This window comes from Bubalus bubalis, chromosome 2, assembly GCF_019923935.1.
Source record: "Bubalus bubalis isolate 160015118507 breed Murrah chromosome 2, NDDB_SH_1, whole genome shotgun sequence".
NCBI classification, from domain to species: Eukaryota; Metazoa; Chordata; class Mammalia; order Artiodactyla; family Bovidae; genus Bubalus; species Bubalus bubalis.
The window spans coordinates 172,260,826-172,278,736 of record NC_059158.1 but is presented as its reverse complement, the minus strand read 5'-3'; the positions used below and the strand labels follow the sequence as shown (position 1 = coordinate 172,278,736).

The window sequence follows — 17,911 nt, the reverse complement described above, 5'->3', positions numbered from 1 at the left end:
CCCCCACCTAAGGGCTTCTCTTCCCACACGTGTCACTCCTGTATCACACTTACAACAGTTTGTTTGAGGGCTGCTTCCTCCCTCCCAGGAGGGCGGGGCCTGTGTCCCCACCCCCAGCTCCCCCAATGCTCCTGGGATGCCCCAGCCTGGAAGGGGCACCGGGGCCACCCTCACAGCAGCTGGGGACCTGGGACACGTCTCCTCTCCTCTGTGTCACTGTCTCCTCTCTGTAATGGTACCGCTGGGTTCCTAGGAGGGACTGCTGAGGACTCTGTGTCGATGGGCCCCCCGGGGCTCCTGGCCCCAGATGCCCCAGACGCCTCCTTGGCCGGCGAGGTGCCCACAGGGTGGGTTCCAGGAGAACGGGAAGCCACAGCTCCCCAGGAGCCACGCCTCCTGGAAGCCCCCCAGTGGGGGTCTGGTAGGCCCTGATACTTTATGGGGGACACCTCTGGTGCCAGTGTGGTCCTCAGGCAGGGCTGTTGGGTGGGGAGAAGAGACTGGGTGGTCTGAGCCGTTGCCTTTCCTGGGGTCTGGGGCAGCTCCAACAAAATCTGGGGACACCGAGGCCGGGGGCACCGAAGACTGTGGCTCTCACAGGTAAGTCAGGGCCTCAGCCTCCAGGGTGGTTCGAGTCCATTGAAGCTTCTGGGCAGGGGAGCAGGAATTCCCTAGGCCTGGGCTGGTGGGGGTCAGTGCAGGGCAGGGGCCAGAAGCAGCAGCAGGGCCCCGGCCAGCAGTGCCAGAGAAGGTAGGCAGGCGGCCTGGCATGCAGTATTGGTGGGGTGAGCGGGGGCCAGCAGATTGCAGTCGGTGTAGGGCTCCACGCAGCCCGCAAAGGCCATGACGTGCGCCACGAAGGTCTCCTCCTGCACGCTGTGCACCAGGTGCGCCTGCGGGAGGCGCACGAACACCGCCACGTCCTCCCCTCCGTGGGTTTCCCTAACCAGGGGCACGGCCGCCTGCTGCTGGTATGAGGGGTCCCCTGGCAGAGCATGGGAGTTCAGAGCCGGCAGGGAGGCGGCCTCCCCCTCCTCTGACTTCCCAGCCAGGATCCTCCCATCCCCCTTCCCCTGCACCCCAGGGCCCACTCACTGCTCTCGGTTTCATCCACATCAGGTCTTGAGTCCCTGTTCATCTGGTACCCAGGGCCATTGCTATAGAGGAGGGAGGTATAGGACTTGCCATCTCTGGCTTTGCCATCGGCCAACCCTGCAAGGAGGAGGGGACCCGGTGATCACACTGACCCAATCCTTTTGGGTGCCTTCTGTGTGCTGAGCCCAGGCACGTCTTGTCTGTTCACTGGCTTAATCCTCACCAGAGTGATACAGGGCAGTTGCTCCACTTTGCAGAGGAGGGAACTGGCTCAGCGCACTTTGAGCCTCGTAACTTAGGGACAAGGACCTGCCACTCTCCCTGAGCTTACCGAAAATGGAGTTCCCACGAAGGGGGTAGCCACCAAAAGTGAAGACATGAGAGTGGTCTGCAGTGACAAGGATCAGCGTGTCCAGTTCGCTAGTGAGCTCGTTAGCCTTGGTGATGGCCTTGTCAAACATGACCACCTCGGTCAGCGCCCTATATGCTCTGCCTTCATGGTGACCGTGGTCAATGAGGCCTCCTGCAGGTAAGTCACATATAAGATACTAAACCCACCCTGATGGCCCTCATCACTCCTCTGTTCCCCAAGGGGCTGCCACTCACCCTCCACAAAGAGGTAGAAGCCCTGGGTGTTCCTGCTTAGCACTCGCAGGGCCGCCTCTGTCATCTCCTCCAGGGACGGGTCATTAGTGTGGTCTTGCTGGGTCTCATAGGCCATGTCAACTGGCTCAAAGAGGCCTGTGGGAAAGGGGACCAGTGGAGACCTGCAAGCTGGGGACCGGGGGCCCGTGGCACCCATCCCGGGGAGGACAGTGGGGGTGGGTGGGGTCGTTACCCATGAGGTGTGTTACACTGGAGTCATTGGCCGCCTGAAGGAGCGCAGTGCGGTTCCACACATACTGGGCTCCCTGGGAGGGCAGAACCAGGCCTCAGCCCATAGCCCGACACGCCAGGCCCGGCCCCGCTGTGCCCCCGCACCCGTGAGCCCCCATCACCTGGTGCTCGGCCTGCCACTCCTGCACCAGGTTCCACTTGTCCCCGGACTCCAGTTTGATTGGCATCGTGTGGGTATTCAGGGTCTGGGGTCCCCTTAGGAAACATGTACATTCGGTCTCCACCCAGGATCACCTGGAGCCAGAGATTAGGGCAGGGGGGTTCAGGGCCTACTTGGCCCTTTACGCCTCTCACACAGCCCCTACCTCCCCCACCAGGTCTGTGGGAAAGGTCTGTCCCCACCTCCTCCCCCTCCACACACAGAGACCCTGTCAGTCCCCAGGGCTGTGAGTTTCCTGGGTCTGTGACAGGTGTCTGTCCCACCCCCTCTGCCCAGCCCTGCCCTTAGCCCCTCATGTCGCACGTCAATATCCATGTTGTAGACCAGCTGTGCGGCGATGTCCTGGCAGCCGTTCGTCTGGGCATCGGCAGGCAGGTCGGCGTCTGAGTACCAGTTTCGGTTCACCGTGTGCGCGTAGGCCCCGCTGGGGAGGCGTGCTGCACCCTGGTGGTGGTCGCCACTCCCACTGACTTCCCTGAGGGTGGCAGAGGTCACGGTGGGCCACCGAGGTCTCTGAGCCCGTCCCTGCCCAGGAAGCTGACGCCCAAGCCCACCTGCTTTCTTGGCCCGGTTCATCACAGACGTGACCTCGTTCCCACGTGTCGTGTTGCACTGGTTGTAGCGGGCGGCTGCACTTACACCGATGGTTCTGTAGTTGCCCTTGACCCCGCACAGGTAGGCGGTGGCGGTGCCTGCACTGTCGGGCACCTGTCTGTCCACGTTGTATGTCTGGGGGCAGAGATGCCTTCAGCTCTGCTGAGGTAGACATCCAGCTCCTGACCCAGGCCCTGGGCCCATGCTCACAGCCCCCAGCCCCTATCTCAGCCCCCAGTGCTCCTGGGGCTTTCTCTCCTACCCTGCTCCCTAGGCCCACACCCACCCCTCTGGTGTAGACCACCCTGAGGCCACTTGGCCCTTACCTTGGACAGAGCCAGGTATGGGAACTGGTCCATAGCCAGCCAGGGGTGTCTCAGGTCCCGGCTTGCCAGCCATCTGCCCCTTTAGGATCTGAGCGGCTGTCACCGTGGAAACCCCCATCCCTGAAGGTACACACTGTGTCAGGTCTGAGTCCCTGGGGCCAGCCTGGGTCACTCGGCAGCTCAGGGCTCCAGGGTTGTGGGGGGACAGGGGGTGGACCGGCCTAGCGCACTCACCATCCCCCAAGAAGAGGATGACATTCTTGGCGGCTGTCTGGAGGGGCTGCAGCTTCTTAGCCACATCGAGGGCCTGGGCTGCCTGGCGGTTCCAGAAGGCGGGGTCTTCCTCCTCGACTGCCCAAGGGGAGAGTGGAGGTCAGGTCAGCCTGGGGCTGCCCCTGTGAGTAGGGGGCGCCAGGAGCTGCCTGGTTACCTGGGACGAGGCCGAGGGAGAGCTGTAGCCGCAGGCCGAGCAGCAGCAGCACGCAGGCCCCCTGCATGGCTGTGTGATGGCGGAGGGTCAGGATGGGACCTGGGGAGGCCGGGTCTTGGGCAAGGCTGGGGCACCAGGGACCCGCTGCAGCACTGGCTGCCCGGGCTTAAATTCCTGCTGTGAAGTCTCCGTGTCCCTCCCAGTGCCTTAGGGGGCCACACCCTGCCCCTCACCTGCCCTATGACTTTAGGCCCTGTCACCATCAGAATTGGTAGATGTGGCCAAGCGTCTGAGTCAGGTCCCTCCCTCACAGGATGGTCCCCGGCCATCTCCTCGGAGTAGGGTGGGATTAGGGTGCAGATGTTTTTCGCCTGAGATATATTTGCATGATCCTGACAGAGGCTACTTCTAACCCTGGCTCACTAAGTGCTGTGAGAGAATCATCTCTGCTTTATTCACCTCATGTGTTCAGGTTTGGTTCTGGGTGCCGAGGGAGGTGGGGTTGGAAGCATACAGACTGGGCCAGGGCCTGGGTTTGGTTTCCCGATGCCCTGAGGCACAGAGACAGAAAGGGTGGCCTGGGAGCCCTGCCTACCACACACTTCTCACCAGGCTTGGCCTGGGCAGGTGCGGTGGGCACTGGGCTAGCGGGGCACCTGGGAGCGTGGGCCCAACTTCTTCTGTAGAGAATTGAGGTGACAGCAGAGCCTTGTCTGTGTCTTCAGCTACTGAGGGCTGAGCTCGGTCAGCACTCTGTGTGTGTGTGTGTTTCCTGTGAAGGGCCAGGAATGCGGGCCCAGTGCCCTGTATGTGATGTAGACCTCTGCTCGCTTAGACAGGTAGATGGAAGGCAGAGATGAATCTGTTCTCTCCCCAGGCCACCCACACTCATAGGAATAGCTTGTGATAGGAACTAAGAGGTTTCAGCAACACTAGGTTGGGTTAAAAAGACATTTCTCCAATCCAGCAATCTCACTTCTGCATCTATATCCCCAAAACTGAAGGCAGAGAGAATTCTCTGGTGGTCCAGTGGCTAGGACTCCATGCTTTCATGGCAGGGGGCTCAGCTTCGATACCTTGTCAGGAAACTAAGATCCTGCAAGCTGTGTGGCTCAGCCAAAATAATGTCAGAGAATGGAAAGCAGGATCTAGAAGAAGTTTTGCACACCAACATTTGTAGTAGCATTATTCACAATAGCCAAGACTTGCAAGTAATTCAACAGTCCACTGGCAGATGAATGGATAAACAAAGCATGATAGAGCTATACAGTGGAATACTGTGCTGCCTCAAAGAGGAAGGAAAGTCTGACACCCGCTACAACATGGATGAACTGAGAGGGTAACAGGCAGGAAGGCTGCTGCTGCTAAGTCGCTTCAGTCGTGTTCGACCCTGTGCGACCCCATAGACGGCAGCCCACCAGGCTCCCCCGTCCTTGGGATTGCTCCAGGCAAGAACACTGGAGTGGGTTGCCATTTCCTTCTCCAGTGCATGAAAGTGAAAAGTGAAAGTGAAGTCACTCAGTCATGCCCGACTCTTAGTGACCCCATGGACTGCAGCCTACCAGGCTCCTCCATCCATGGGATTTTTCCAGGCAAGAGTACTGGAGTGGGTTGCCATTGCCTGGCAGGAAGGTTAGGAGTCTCTAAACAGGGGAAATAGGCTGCAAGTGTGTCAGATGTTTTTTTCTCTCTCTTAAGTGGCAGGAGGAAACAAACTCTAAGTGTCAGATTTTTTTCCCTCCTCTATACAAAATTAAAAGTAGGTTTCTCTTAAAATTCTGTGTTGCCATGACAACACCTGGTTCCACCTGAACTTAACTTTTCTCAAACCTTGAGCTAAACAATGCATTTTTCTTCTGGAAATGTTTCTCTGTAGCTGTGTTAATGACCTATGTATTTACCCTAGACTGTCTTTCTTCAAGTCAGTTCTGCTTAAGACTCAGAACCAATAAGGGCTCAACAAACCAGTATGTTTTACTGGTTTGGAGTAAAATATGTTTTACTTATACATTGTTCTCCTAATCTATTTTAATGAAACTATATATTTACTTGGAAACCTGCCTTCCTTCAAGATTCATGTCAATCGTTTTATGGCCTGGGATGGCTCACCTTATGCCAATGTTATCTCAAAATGCATGTTGTGGGTGAGGGGCCTGGTGCCACTCTGAGTTTTGAGACATTCCTTTTTTCTAATTAACAGTTTGCTGATAGGTATATAACATACTGCTAAAGGCTAGCAGGGGGCCCTCTTCCTGCCCCCATCTGATGTCTATGTCAGAAGCTTTGTCTATCCCTTTTATATTTTAATAAAACTTTATCACACAAAAGCTCTGAGCGATCAAGCCTATCACTGGCCCCGGATTGAATTCATCTCCTCTGGAGGCCAAGAATCCCGGCATCTTTCACAGCTCAGCAACAACCTTTCAGAACCTCGAGGACATGATGCTCAGTGAAAAAAAAAAAAAAAACACTCACAAAAAGACAAATACTGTGTGATTCTACTTCCCTAGGTATCTCTAGTAGTCTAATGCATAGAAATAGAAAGTTGAATGGTGGCTGCCAGGAGCTGGCAGGCGGGAGACTAAGGGTTGTTTAACGGATACAGACTTTCAGTTTTATAAGATGATAAAGTTCTGGAGGTCTGTGACCAACCTAGTGTGAATACTCAGCACTACTGAACTGGTAAAAATAGTTAAGATTGTAACTTTTTGTTTTTCTTTACTTTTTCTTTTTTGGCTGCACCATGGGCATTCTGGATCTTAGTTCCCTGACCAGGAATGGAAACTGTCCTCCCTGCAGTGGAGTGGGGAGTCTTAAATGCTGGACAACCCGGCAAGTCCCAAGTTGGTAACTTTTATGTTGTGTTTTATTTTACCACAATTAACACTTTTTTTTTCCAAAGGAAAGAAACCCCTTCCCTCCTGCCTCACCCACCCCAGTGGACCTGGGTAGCCCCCTCCCAACTCGGGCCCCCTCACCCCCGAGCCACACTGCACTGGCCACCAGCATCTTCCTGCCCAGCCCCCTGCCCGGGTGCCCTCCCCTCAGGCAGAGCTTCCGAGTTCCTCTTCCTTGACCTGCTATTCTACCCGCTCACCACACTGACCCATGTTACCCTCCAGCTTCCAGAGGACCTGCCCGCTGGGTGCTCCTTCCTGCTTCTGCCCCCCACCCCACAGCTGCCTCTGTCCCCCACATAGTCTTGTGCTTGGAAAATTCTTGGCTAAAGGTCAGAAGGGACTAACTCCTGGGCAGGTGATTAATTTGGTTCTTTTCATCAGGCCAAATTTAAAATTTTGTTACTGTAAGATTCATCTTCAGTCCAGTGAATTTCCAGTCCTTTGGTTAAATTCAAATTTTTGACATGAAACGACTGTAGATTCACACATGATTATAAGAAGTAATACAGACATCCCTTGCATGCTTTCTCCAATCTTCTCTGACGGCATAACTCACAGATTTTCACATTTCTGTTCAGAGTCTGCCGTTTTACCTGCACTCACTTGCATGTGTGTGGGTTCTGAACCATTTATCACACGTGTGGGTTCATGTAAACATATCATAGTCAGGAGTCTGAACAGCTCCAACTCCCAGGGCCCCTTTATAACCACCCTGCCCTCTTTCCCTAACCCATTCCTGTGTTTCTAAGTAAGCTACATGAATGGAATCAGGTAGTCTTTTGGGAGTGGCCTCTTTTCACTCAGACTAATCCCCTGGAGATTCACTAGGGCCAGGACTGCTTTGTGTTGCTGAGAAGAGTCTCGGGGTGAGTGGACCACTGCCCCTAGCCCCCACCCTGGCGTGTTTAAGCATTCATGTGTGCAAGGACCTTTGGGCCGATTCCAGGTTTGACTGTTTTAAATAAAGCAGCCAGGAATCTTCTCGGACTCGTTTCTGTGTGAATATTTGTTTGCATTTCATTTCTCTGGGATATATGTCCAGGAGTGGAGCTGCTGGGTCATAGGGTCATAGGGGTGCTGCATGTGTAGTTCAGCAGAGTGGCCGCACCACTTTGCATCCCCACCAGCAACTTATGGGGGATACCGTTTCTCTGCATCCACACCACCATTTAGTTTTGTCACTGTTTTTAATTTAGCCTGGTGTGGAGTATAAAGTTTTCTTTAATGTTCTTATAACAACATTAAATGATCAGGCACTGTGATCTCTCTCGGTTTCTTGTGAATTTTCTCCTGTTTCTGAGCAGGACTGAAGACCTAATACAAACCAGGTGTCACTTGCGGTAAACAAAGGATGTTTGTCCAAGTTCCCACCAGGGCACCTGGCTCCCCACTTCTGGGCCTGAATCACCTGAGATGAAAAGCTGGTCCACTCCCTCCCCTGGGGCCAGTGATAACCAGACAGCAGACAGCATGGCTTCTGTTCTGCAGTAAGAGATAACACCTCTGGTCCTGTACTCAGGGGTTATGGATGCCTGGGGCCAGGGGATGGCCAGCTCCATTGAGCCTGCTCTGTGGGGGACGGTTGTCCCAGTCTCTCTGTTCTCTGGGAAGAAGAACAGAGTCTTGTGGGGTCTCATCTGGAGCTCAGCACCTTCTACCGTTGTCTCCATTTACCACCCTGGGCTCTCTGGGCTGTGTCTCAGCCCCCAGCATGCGGCCCACAGCAGGCACTGCCAGCAGGGGGCAGTGCAGAGCCCACAGCGGCACCAGGGGATCCCTGGGGGGATGTCTTCTGCCTGTGTCCTGCCCACCCAATCTCAGGATATCCCCTGAGACGTAGTGACAGTCTTGTCACTCAGATGAGAGCAGGGCAACAGATGGGAACAGGAAGGCTTTGATCATTGATACCCCACCCCCAGCCCCCACACTCCAGAAGTTTGCAGAAATGGAGGCTTCCTTTCTAGGGCATGTGGCTCCCTGGACCCTCCTCTCCACCTTTCATTTCCGCCTCCACCAGCCCCGTAGAAATGGTATGAATGTCTCCACTGGAGCTCGGATGCAGGAAGCAAACACGTTTAATTTTGTCCTTGTTTTCTGGGGGGCCACGTGGGATTGGGGCATTGCTGAGCCTCCTGAAGAGCCCCCGGGGGGTTGACCGGGAGGTCGGAGGACGCTGAGTGAGCACTGGGCTGGAGGACGTCATCGCCGCCTAGCCAGGACAAGAGTGGCCATGCATGCCCAGCCGTCCTAGGATTTCTGAAGAAGTTTCTTCGCCTCCAGCCAGGCCAGTCCTTGCAGTTCTGAGGCCAGGAGAGGAGGCCAGGCCACCCACCCCTCCTCCCAGTCCCCCTGAGGAAGGGCCGTCAGGAAAGTTGGTCAGAAGGAGATCACAGCCGCACAGCAGTTTGTGGCCTCGTGGCTCCGGAGCGATGGATGGTTCAGGAAGGACAGCTCGTGTGAGAGCAAGTAGGGTGCTGCCGCCCCGCGCGGTCACGGGCTCCCGGGGATTCTTGTGGAGGTCAGCTGCCCAGAGTCTCCGAGGTCACAGTGAAGGTGAAGGCGCCGGCAGCTCTGGTTCGTGAGCTTTAGGATCAGGCTCTGCGTGTTCCGAAGGGCAGACCGGAGACCGGCCTTGGGAAGGGCCAGTCCCCGGGGGCCGTGGAAGGACCCAGAGACAGCATGGCCCCAGGGGCACCCGAGGACTCACCGGGGGGAAACGTCCCGACTCAGCAGAGCTGGGCAGTGCACACTGGGGTTCACCTGGGGACCCCAGGGATCGCAGCCACCCCCACCCTGGGGCTCTACCTGCAGAAGAGTCAGCAGCAGTGGTGGCACTTGGGGTCAGAGGGAGGTGGCAAAGCTGAGAGGAAGGCCCCAGAAGCAGCTGTCAGTGGGGGGGCTCATGATACTGGTCTTGGGCACAGATCAGGGGAGGGGGCTGAGGTGAGGCTCTCAGGGAGCCGGTGGAGAGGGGCCCTGCTCAGAGAGGGCCTCAGGGACCGAAATCAGAAGCTGGGTGGCTACTTGCTCTTTGAAGGAGACACTTGATTCCAGTTAAAGTCTCCTGAGCAGTGACACATGGAAAGCATCCTTGAGGCCCAGAGGGGCCCCCACAGACCCACCCAGGGTGGGGCCTCCTGTCTAGGAGTGTCCAGGTTCAGCAACCCATTCATGCTCCCAAACACTGTCCTGGGGAAGGATCGAGGTCCCCTCGGCTGGGCAATAGGAAGAGTGTGGACACCTTATGGGCTGGAGCCCAGGGACCTCCCCTGCTTACAATGTCCGGCCCCCATGGGAGAGGAGCAGGAAGTCGAGTGTGTTCCTGTGGGACCTGAATGTATGAATAATTCCCAAGACGAGGTCACGAGATTGGTACTTCAGGGGCTAGAAGAGGGTATAGAGGTAGGGAGATGCTGGGCCCTCCACCATCCTCATCCACGGATGAGGTCTGCTTGCAAGGTGCTGCTGGAGGGGTGGTACTGGAGGAGGGGGCGCTTGGGCAGAGGCAGTTGGGGAGTCATGGCTGAGAAAGGTGGCAGGTACTTTGGCCCTCGGAATCTGCCCTCTGCTTGGTCCCTGCCCTCCTAGCTGGTTCCCTCCTGCTAGTGCCCCTGCACAGCCCCTCCCCCACTCCCTCTTCTGCCACTGTCCTTTCTCTGCCAGCCACTCTCCCCTCCGCCTGAGCCACCTGTCCACCTGCCACTGGAGAGCTTCTTCACCCAGGGAGACAGTGGAAAGGCATTCAAGTGAGGTAGCATCAACCACACGGTGCTCTTACAGGCCTCCAGGTGGGCAAAGAGTAAAAACCCCACCCTGTGAGCCTTGGAGAGAAGGTGGGGGAATGGGAGTTGCACTCGCTGCAGACACAAGCCTTCTCTGTGACATCAGGACACACTCGTCCCAGGATGGAGAGCTTCTACTCTGGGTAAAACGTCCTGCAGACTCTGTGGCACATGTGGCCCACCCATTTACAGCAGCACCATTTAATAAGCAGCAAAAAACTGGAAATGGTTTCCCTGGTGGCTCACATGGCAAATGCGGGAGACCTGGGTTTGATCCCTGGGTCAGGAAGATCCCCTGGAGAAGGGCATGGCAACCTACTCCAGTATTCTTGCCTGGAGAATCCCCATGGACAGAAGAGCCTGGGGGGCTACAGTCCATGGAGTTGCAAAGAGTTGGGCACGACTGAGCGACTAATACACACAAAATGTTGGAAAAAGCTTAACTTTCGGGAAAAAAAATTGTCCCTTTGTGATACATGGAACACTGCACAGCAATGGGAATAAAGAGACATTTGTTGCAGGCAACAGATTCTCACTAACAATCTAGAATGAAAGATGCCAATCACAAAAGAAGGCAAACAGTAGGGCATATCTCAGTTCCATCAACTCTTATACCCCTACCCTTAGCCTCCATCAGGACCCTCTTAACAAGTCTCCATCATGCAGGGAGTCCCAGAAACCTTTCTTACTCCCCACCCCACCATTTTATCCATTCTTATATAAAGGGCTTTGGGGTCCCCCAGTGAGTGGTGGAGCCAAGGGATCCAGGGCCTCTTGTCAATCTTGAACTTGATTAACTGGTCTAACTGTTGCCCTAAGTCATTGCTGGTCAGATATCTGAAGTGTAACTTTTTTCTTCCAGCCTTCTACATTTTTCTAAACTGGGGTTAGTGGAGTGGACTTGTTTGAGAGATGCAAGTTTATATAAAATTGGTGTATTTGAGTGAGCTTTATATAAGATGGCTACTTCTCCTTTTCTGGATTGTATTGTGGGGATGGACCTATATCTCACTGGGAAATTTTCCCCTGCCTGTCATGTAAGACAGCCCATATAAATCTGCCTCTCAAAAATGTTAGTTCAAAATACTAAAGGAAATCAATAGGGTTACCTGAGCCCATTCAGTATTTGGTAAAATCCAGGAACTAATAAAAGCGATGATGGAGACTTCTTTCCCTCCTAGGGTGAAATGGTCTGAGTTTGAGCAGAAACCCAGATCAGAAATAATGGCCTTTGTTGAACACCCTGTGTGAACTCTTGAAGGCATGCTAGTTTGAATCCTAAAGTTCTAGAATATAGAAATCCTTTTATTTCCATTTTAGTTGGAAATACTCTAAGTAATATAAAGTAGAAAATGAAAGATAATGTAGTCGGGCAAATCAATCTTTTGACATCATTTAGGTGGCAGGGCAGCTCCTTTGGGAATCAAAAGCAACTGTCCTTGTCTTGCAAACCTCTAGAAATCAGAAATGGAAATACAGTCCATAATGGCCTAAAACTGAGCCCAGTTAACTCTATCAGGTAGAACTTGAAACCAAAAGGGGAAAAAGGAAAAGAGGCCTTTTAAAATTCAAACTACTCCATCATCCAAAATCGAATTCACAGCCTCTTTAAGGATTTGTCAGTTCAGTTCAGTTCAGTCGCTCAGTAGTGTCCGACTCTTTGCGACCCCATGAATCACAGCATACCAGGCCTCCCTGTCCATCACCAACTCCCAGAGTTCACCCAAACTCATGTCCATCGAGTCGGTGATGCCATCCAGCCATCTCATCCTCTGTTGTCCCCTTCTCCTCATGCCTTCAATCCCTCCCAGCATTAGAGTCTTTCCCAATGAGTCAACTCTTTGCATGAGGTGGCCAAAATATTGGAGTTTCAGCTTTAGCATCATTTCTTCCAAAGAACACCCAGGACTGATCTCCTTTAGAATGGACTGGTTGGATCTCCTTGCAGTCCAAGGGACTCTCAAGAGTCTTCTCCAACACCACAGTTCAAAAGCATCAATTCTTCGGCGCTCAGCCTTCTTCACAGTCCAACTCTCACATCCATACATGACCACAGGAAAAACCATAGCCTTGACTAGATGGACCTTTGTTGGCAAAGCAATATCTCTGCTTTTCAATATGCTATCTAGGTTGGTCATAACTTTCCTTCCAAGGAGTAAGCGTCTTTTAATTTCATGGCTGCAGTCACCATCTGCAGTGATTTTGGAGCCCCCCAAAATAAAGTCAAGCCACTGTTTCCACTGTTTCCCCATCTATTTGCCATGAAGTGATGGGACCAAATGCCATGATCTTAGTTTTCTGAATGTTGAGCTTTAATCCAACTTTTTCACTCTCCTCTTTCACTTTCATCAAGAGGCTTTTTAGTTCCTCTTCACTTTCTGCCATAAGGGTGGTATCATCTGCATATCTGAGGTTATTGATATTTTCCCAGCAATCTGATTCCAGCTTGTGCTTCTTCCAGCCCAGCATTTCTCATGATGTACTCTGCATATAAGTTAAATAAGCAGGGTGACAATATACAGCCTTGACGTACTCCTTTTCCTATTTGGAACCAGTCTATTGTTTCATGTCCAGTTCTAACTGTTGCTTCCTGACCTGCATACAGGTTCCTCAAGAGGCAGGTCAGGTGGTCTGGTATTCCCATCTCTTGAAGAATTTTCCACAGTTCAGTTCATTGTGATACACACTCAAAGGCTTTGGCGTAGTCAATAAAGCAGAAATAGATGTTTTTCTGGAACTCTCTTGCTTTTTTCCATGATCCAGTGGATGTTGGCAATTTGATTTCTTGTTCCTCTGCCTTTCTAAAACCAGCTTGAACATCTGGAAGTTCACGGTTCACGTATTGCTGAAGCCTGGCCTGGAGAATTTTGAGCATTACTTTACTAGCGTGTAAGATGAGTGCAATTGTGCAGTAGTTTGAGCATTCTTTGGCATTGCCTTTCTTTGGGATTGGAATGAAAACTGACCTTTGCCAGTCCTGTGGCCACTGCTGAGTTTTCCAAATTTGCTGGCATATTGATTGCAGCACTTTCACAGCATCATCTTCCAGGATTTGAAATAGCTCAACTGGAATTCCATCACCTCCACTACCTTTGTTCGTAGTGATGCTTTCTAAGGCCCACTTGACTTTACATTCCAGGATGTCTGGCTCTAGGTCAGTGATCACACCATCGTGATTATCTTGGTCATGAAGATCTTTTTTGTACAGTTCTTCTGTGTTCTTGCCACCTCTTCTTAATAACTTCTGCTTCTGTTAGGTCCATACCATTTCTGTCTTTTATCGAGCCCATCTATGCATGAAATGTTCCCCTGGTATCTCTAATTTTCTTGAAGAGATCTCTAGTCTATCCCATTCTGTTGTTTTCCTCTATTTCTTTGCATTGATCGCTGAGGAAGGCTTTCTTATCTCTTCTTGCTATTCTTTGGAACTCTGCATTCAGATGCTTATATCTTTCCTTTTCTCCTTTGCTTTTTGCTTCTCTTCTTTTCACAGCTATTTGTAAGGCCTCCACGGGTTGTTAGGTGCACAATATGCTACTGGAGATCAGTGGAGAAATAACTCCAGAAAGAATGAAGGGATAGAGCCAAAGCAAAAACAATACCCAGTTGTGGATGTGACTGGTGATAGAAGCAAGGTCCGATGCTGTAAAGAGCAATATTGCATAGGAACCTGGAATGTCAGGTTCATGAATCAAGGCAAACTGGAAGTGGTCAAACAGGAGATGGCAAGAGTGAACGTTGACATTCTAGGAATCAGCGAACTAAAATGGACTGGAATGGGTGAATTTAACTCAGATGACCATTATATCTACTACTGTGGGCAGGAATCCCTCAGAAGAAATGGAGTAGCCATCATGGTCAACACAAGAGTCCAAAATGCAGTACTTGGATGCAATCTCAAAAACGACAGAATGATCTCTGTGGACAGAGGAGCCTGGTGGGCTACAGTCCATGGGGTTGCAAAAGAGCTGGTCCCTACTGAGCCATGAAGCATGCATATGAGATTTTGGGTTCTGTTGATTTGTTGTGTGTGTTTTTGTCCTGAATTGCTCAGTTGTGTCTGACTCTTTTGCAACCTCGTGGACTGTAGCCCACTAGGCTCCTCTGTCCATGGGATATTTCCCAGGCAAGAATACTGGAGTGCGCTGCCATTCCCGTCTCCAGGGGATCTTTCTGACCCAGGGACAGAATCTGAGTCTCCTGCATCTCCTGCATTGACAGGCGGATTCTTTATCACTGTGCCACCTGGAAAGTCCATTTATAAATTGATTTTATATGGTAATACCTGATACATGAGTAAGTTTTGAAATTGTGAGATCTCTGCTTCTGCTTACTTGTCGTACATATGTTACTGATATGTCTCTACCTGTGGATGGTGTACCCAGATTGGGTAGGGGTCCCTGGAGAAAGAGAACCAGAGAGACTTATATCTCTTCTCTGACATGAGAGATCTGTCTTGGCCCAAAGCCATTTTGTCATGTAAGCCTGGACACAGTGCTTTCCCTTGCACAGGTCTTGGTAGTAATGATCTCAGGAGAAGGGCAAACTTATCAGACAAGAGAAGTAACAATTGTAAATGTAAGAAATCAGGTATAAAGACTCCATGGCTTGTATAAAGAAGCCTGGCGTGCTGCAGTCCATGGGGTCGCAAAGAGTAGGACACGACTGAGTAACTGAACTGAACTGATAAAGACTCCCAATCCTATTTCAATGGTAAAAATTAGCCTGAAGCACTATCTTGAGCAGTTTTCAAAGAATTTGAATCATCCTCCTAAGGCACTCAACCATCAGATCAATTGGAATCTAAGGCATGTATGATGGCTTTTGTGGACCTTCATGATTTCAATCAACTACATCTTGAACTCTGTCTAAGCCCCTTCCATGAATAAGCATGTACCCTTAGCATAAAAATTCCCCAATTTTGCTTTTTGGGAAGAAGCTGCTTTGGGGAATATCTTTGTGTTCTCCCTACTTGCCACAAGTAATAAATCCTTGCTTCTTCTTTCTCTCGCTTCTGTTCCTTCTTAACGTACTAGCTAGCTGTATTATTTATATCCTGTCTGTTTTATAAGATTGTTGTTTCTTATGTTACCTGATAGGTAACCAGTTTTCTGACCAAATTAATGATGACTGAATGTCCTGAGGCAATCGATCACATATGTAGCTCTCCATAAAATTAATCGTAGTGGGACAACTCTGGTGGCTCAGTGGTAAAGAAGCTGCCTGCCAATGCAGGAGACAGGAGTTCCATCCCTGGGTTGCGAAGATCCTCTGGAGAAGGAAATGGCAACCCACTCCAGTATTTTTGTCTGGGAAACCCATAGACAGAGGAGCCTGGGGGCTACAGTCCATGGGATAGCAAAAAAGTCTGACATGACTTAGCAACTAAACAGCAACAACTCTACATACGGGAAGGAGTAACAGTGGAGAAACATTTCCTGGATCATCTAGACTAGTAAGACAAGTGACCCAGAGAAGTTTTAGGCTGTAAACATGACCTAAACCAGACAAGGCACATGAATGACCTATCAGTGGAATCCTCATTTGACCTAGGAATAAGACTTCCTAGCGCCATTGGACAAATTTGCCATGAGATGCTGCCTCCCAAACTTTGGTTGAACTTATGACCACAAATGGGAGAGACTGGAACAACAACAACAGCAAAGGAACAGAGAGAACTCACTATCCAGTTCCACAGAGGTTTAAACTGAATCTACTGCAGTCATCTAACAACGGTGTGTCCTCAGGGGAATTCATGATGGAAAAAACAGGGTGAGGGATTTTATATTTTGGATAAATGAGTCCCTATTCAGTTAATTCCCAAGCCATTCCATTCTGCAGGGCATCTTCCTGACCCAGGGATCAAACCCGGGTCTCCTGCATCGTGGGCAGATTCTTTACCGTCTAAGCCATCAGGGAAGCCCCTCACTGTTTTTTTTTTTCTTTCTTTCAGACAGTTAGTAAGGCAGGAGATAGATGGACCCCAGGCTCCATTTACAACTGCCCTCTTGATTACATTTCTTTGGGCAGCAAAATCATGGGCTTCAGACCAGATACGAATCTCCTTTTTACATGTCTAGAGTCAAGAGATTAGGTGGGCTCCAAGTTAGGCATTTACTATCAGCCTCCTGCGTGCACTTTGAAACAGAAGTGACAACAGAAACAGAGTAAACAGCCAGGCTTTGTCTCCTGCGGACACTGTAAGGTAACAGTCATGCAGGAATGGAGAGGGGCTAAACCCTTGTGTGAGTTAAAGATCCATATATTTTCCATCCTGGGGGCAAGGGAGACATTGCACATGTGCATAAAAGGCTTCTTGGGGGTCAAAAAGAGGGGCACCACCCCAGAATAAGTGATGCCAAAGCCCCCCATAGGCCTGTGGGCTGGAGTCCATTTTGGAAAAATTTTTCACACACATATTGGGGAGGGTCCTAGAGCAGGTCAGGTGTGGGAAAAGAAACCAGATAATTTGCCAAAGGTAAACAAAGACCCAGAAGAACTGCCCTCTATAAATGACTTAACCACCTCTTTACTGCGTTCTCCTCCCTAGGGGGATGTCTGCACCTTTCTCTCCAGGTGTGTGTCTCTGCCTTGCCTCTGTCTTAACTAAGCAATTTCTCTGAGTGCTCTCCCCACTTTTGCTGTGTCTCTAATAATAAATTTTATACCTGTTTTTACAGTTTTTATATCCTTGAGAAACGCAATTTTCAATGAGGGTATGTTCTCATTGGCTTAGTTGTGTCTGACTCTATAAGGCTCCACGGACTGTAGACCGCCAGGCTCCTCACTCCATCAGATTTTCCAGGCAAGAATACTGGAGTAGGTTGCCATTTCTCCTCCAGGCAATCTTCCAAACCCAGGGATCAAACCTATGCAAAGAGGGTATGAGCCAGGGGAATTTTGTTTCTAGCCTGTAGCCCCTGGTGGGTTAGCAGCTAGGATTCCTGGTTTTCATCCAGGCTACCCAGCTTCAAGAGAACTAACATCTCACTCCAAGCCCCCACACACTGCTGGCTCTTTAAGACTGTTAAGATGCACACCTCAGGAATAATCCCAATGAGCCATACATAGAAAAGCAACTAAAATGATTAGCTTGAGATATCTGTTCTTCTTGATGAGAAGTAAACTTTTACCAAGATGTATGCTTGCCATTTTTTCATAGGCAAAAATTTCTCACATATATATTGACTTCTCACATATATATTGACTTCTTCCCCAGCCCCTCAGAGCAGTTCCTCAGGACAATCTGAGAGGTGTTTCCCAGGCTATAGTCCTCAATAATGTCCTTGAATCAAACTAAAACTCATAACTCCTATGTTATTTTTTTCCTTTAAGTTGACAAATCAAAACTAAACCATAACTGCAGATACAACTATGATGAGAAAATGATTTTCAAAAAAATCAGTGGTTCCCTTTGGTGGTAAAGGAGGGATAGGTTGTTTGGGGGAAAGGGTATGGTGTGTGGTTGGCAGGTTTGGCTATTTTATCTATTTCTTGGTTTGGTTGGTGGTTATTTCAGTGTTCAATTCTATTATTATGCTTTAAGCTGTACCGTTATGTATTATGCACTATTCTGAACATTTCATATATTGAAGAAAGGGAGGAAGGGCCTTGAAATCTGACTAAGATTTAGGTGTATCTGTTCCTGTGGTGTTTCTTATTTTCACTTCAACCAGAATTCCCCAAAATGTGGGATACACATATTTCCACAGTGTGGTATTCTAGAT

At 50.5% G+C, this 17,911-nt stretch overlaps 1 pseudogene; it reads right to left on the bottom strand.

Moving 5' to 3' along the window:
* Window positions 1-298: 298 nt before the first annotated feature.
* Window positions 299-3,650, bottom strand: LOC102398461 (annotated as a pseudogene).
* Window positions 3,651-17,911: the final 14,261 nt, after the last annotated feature.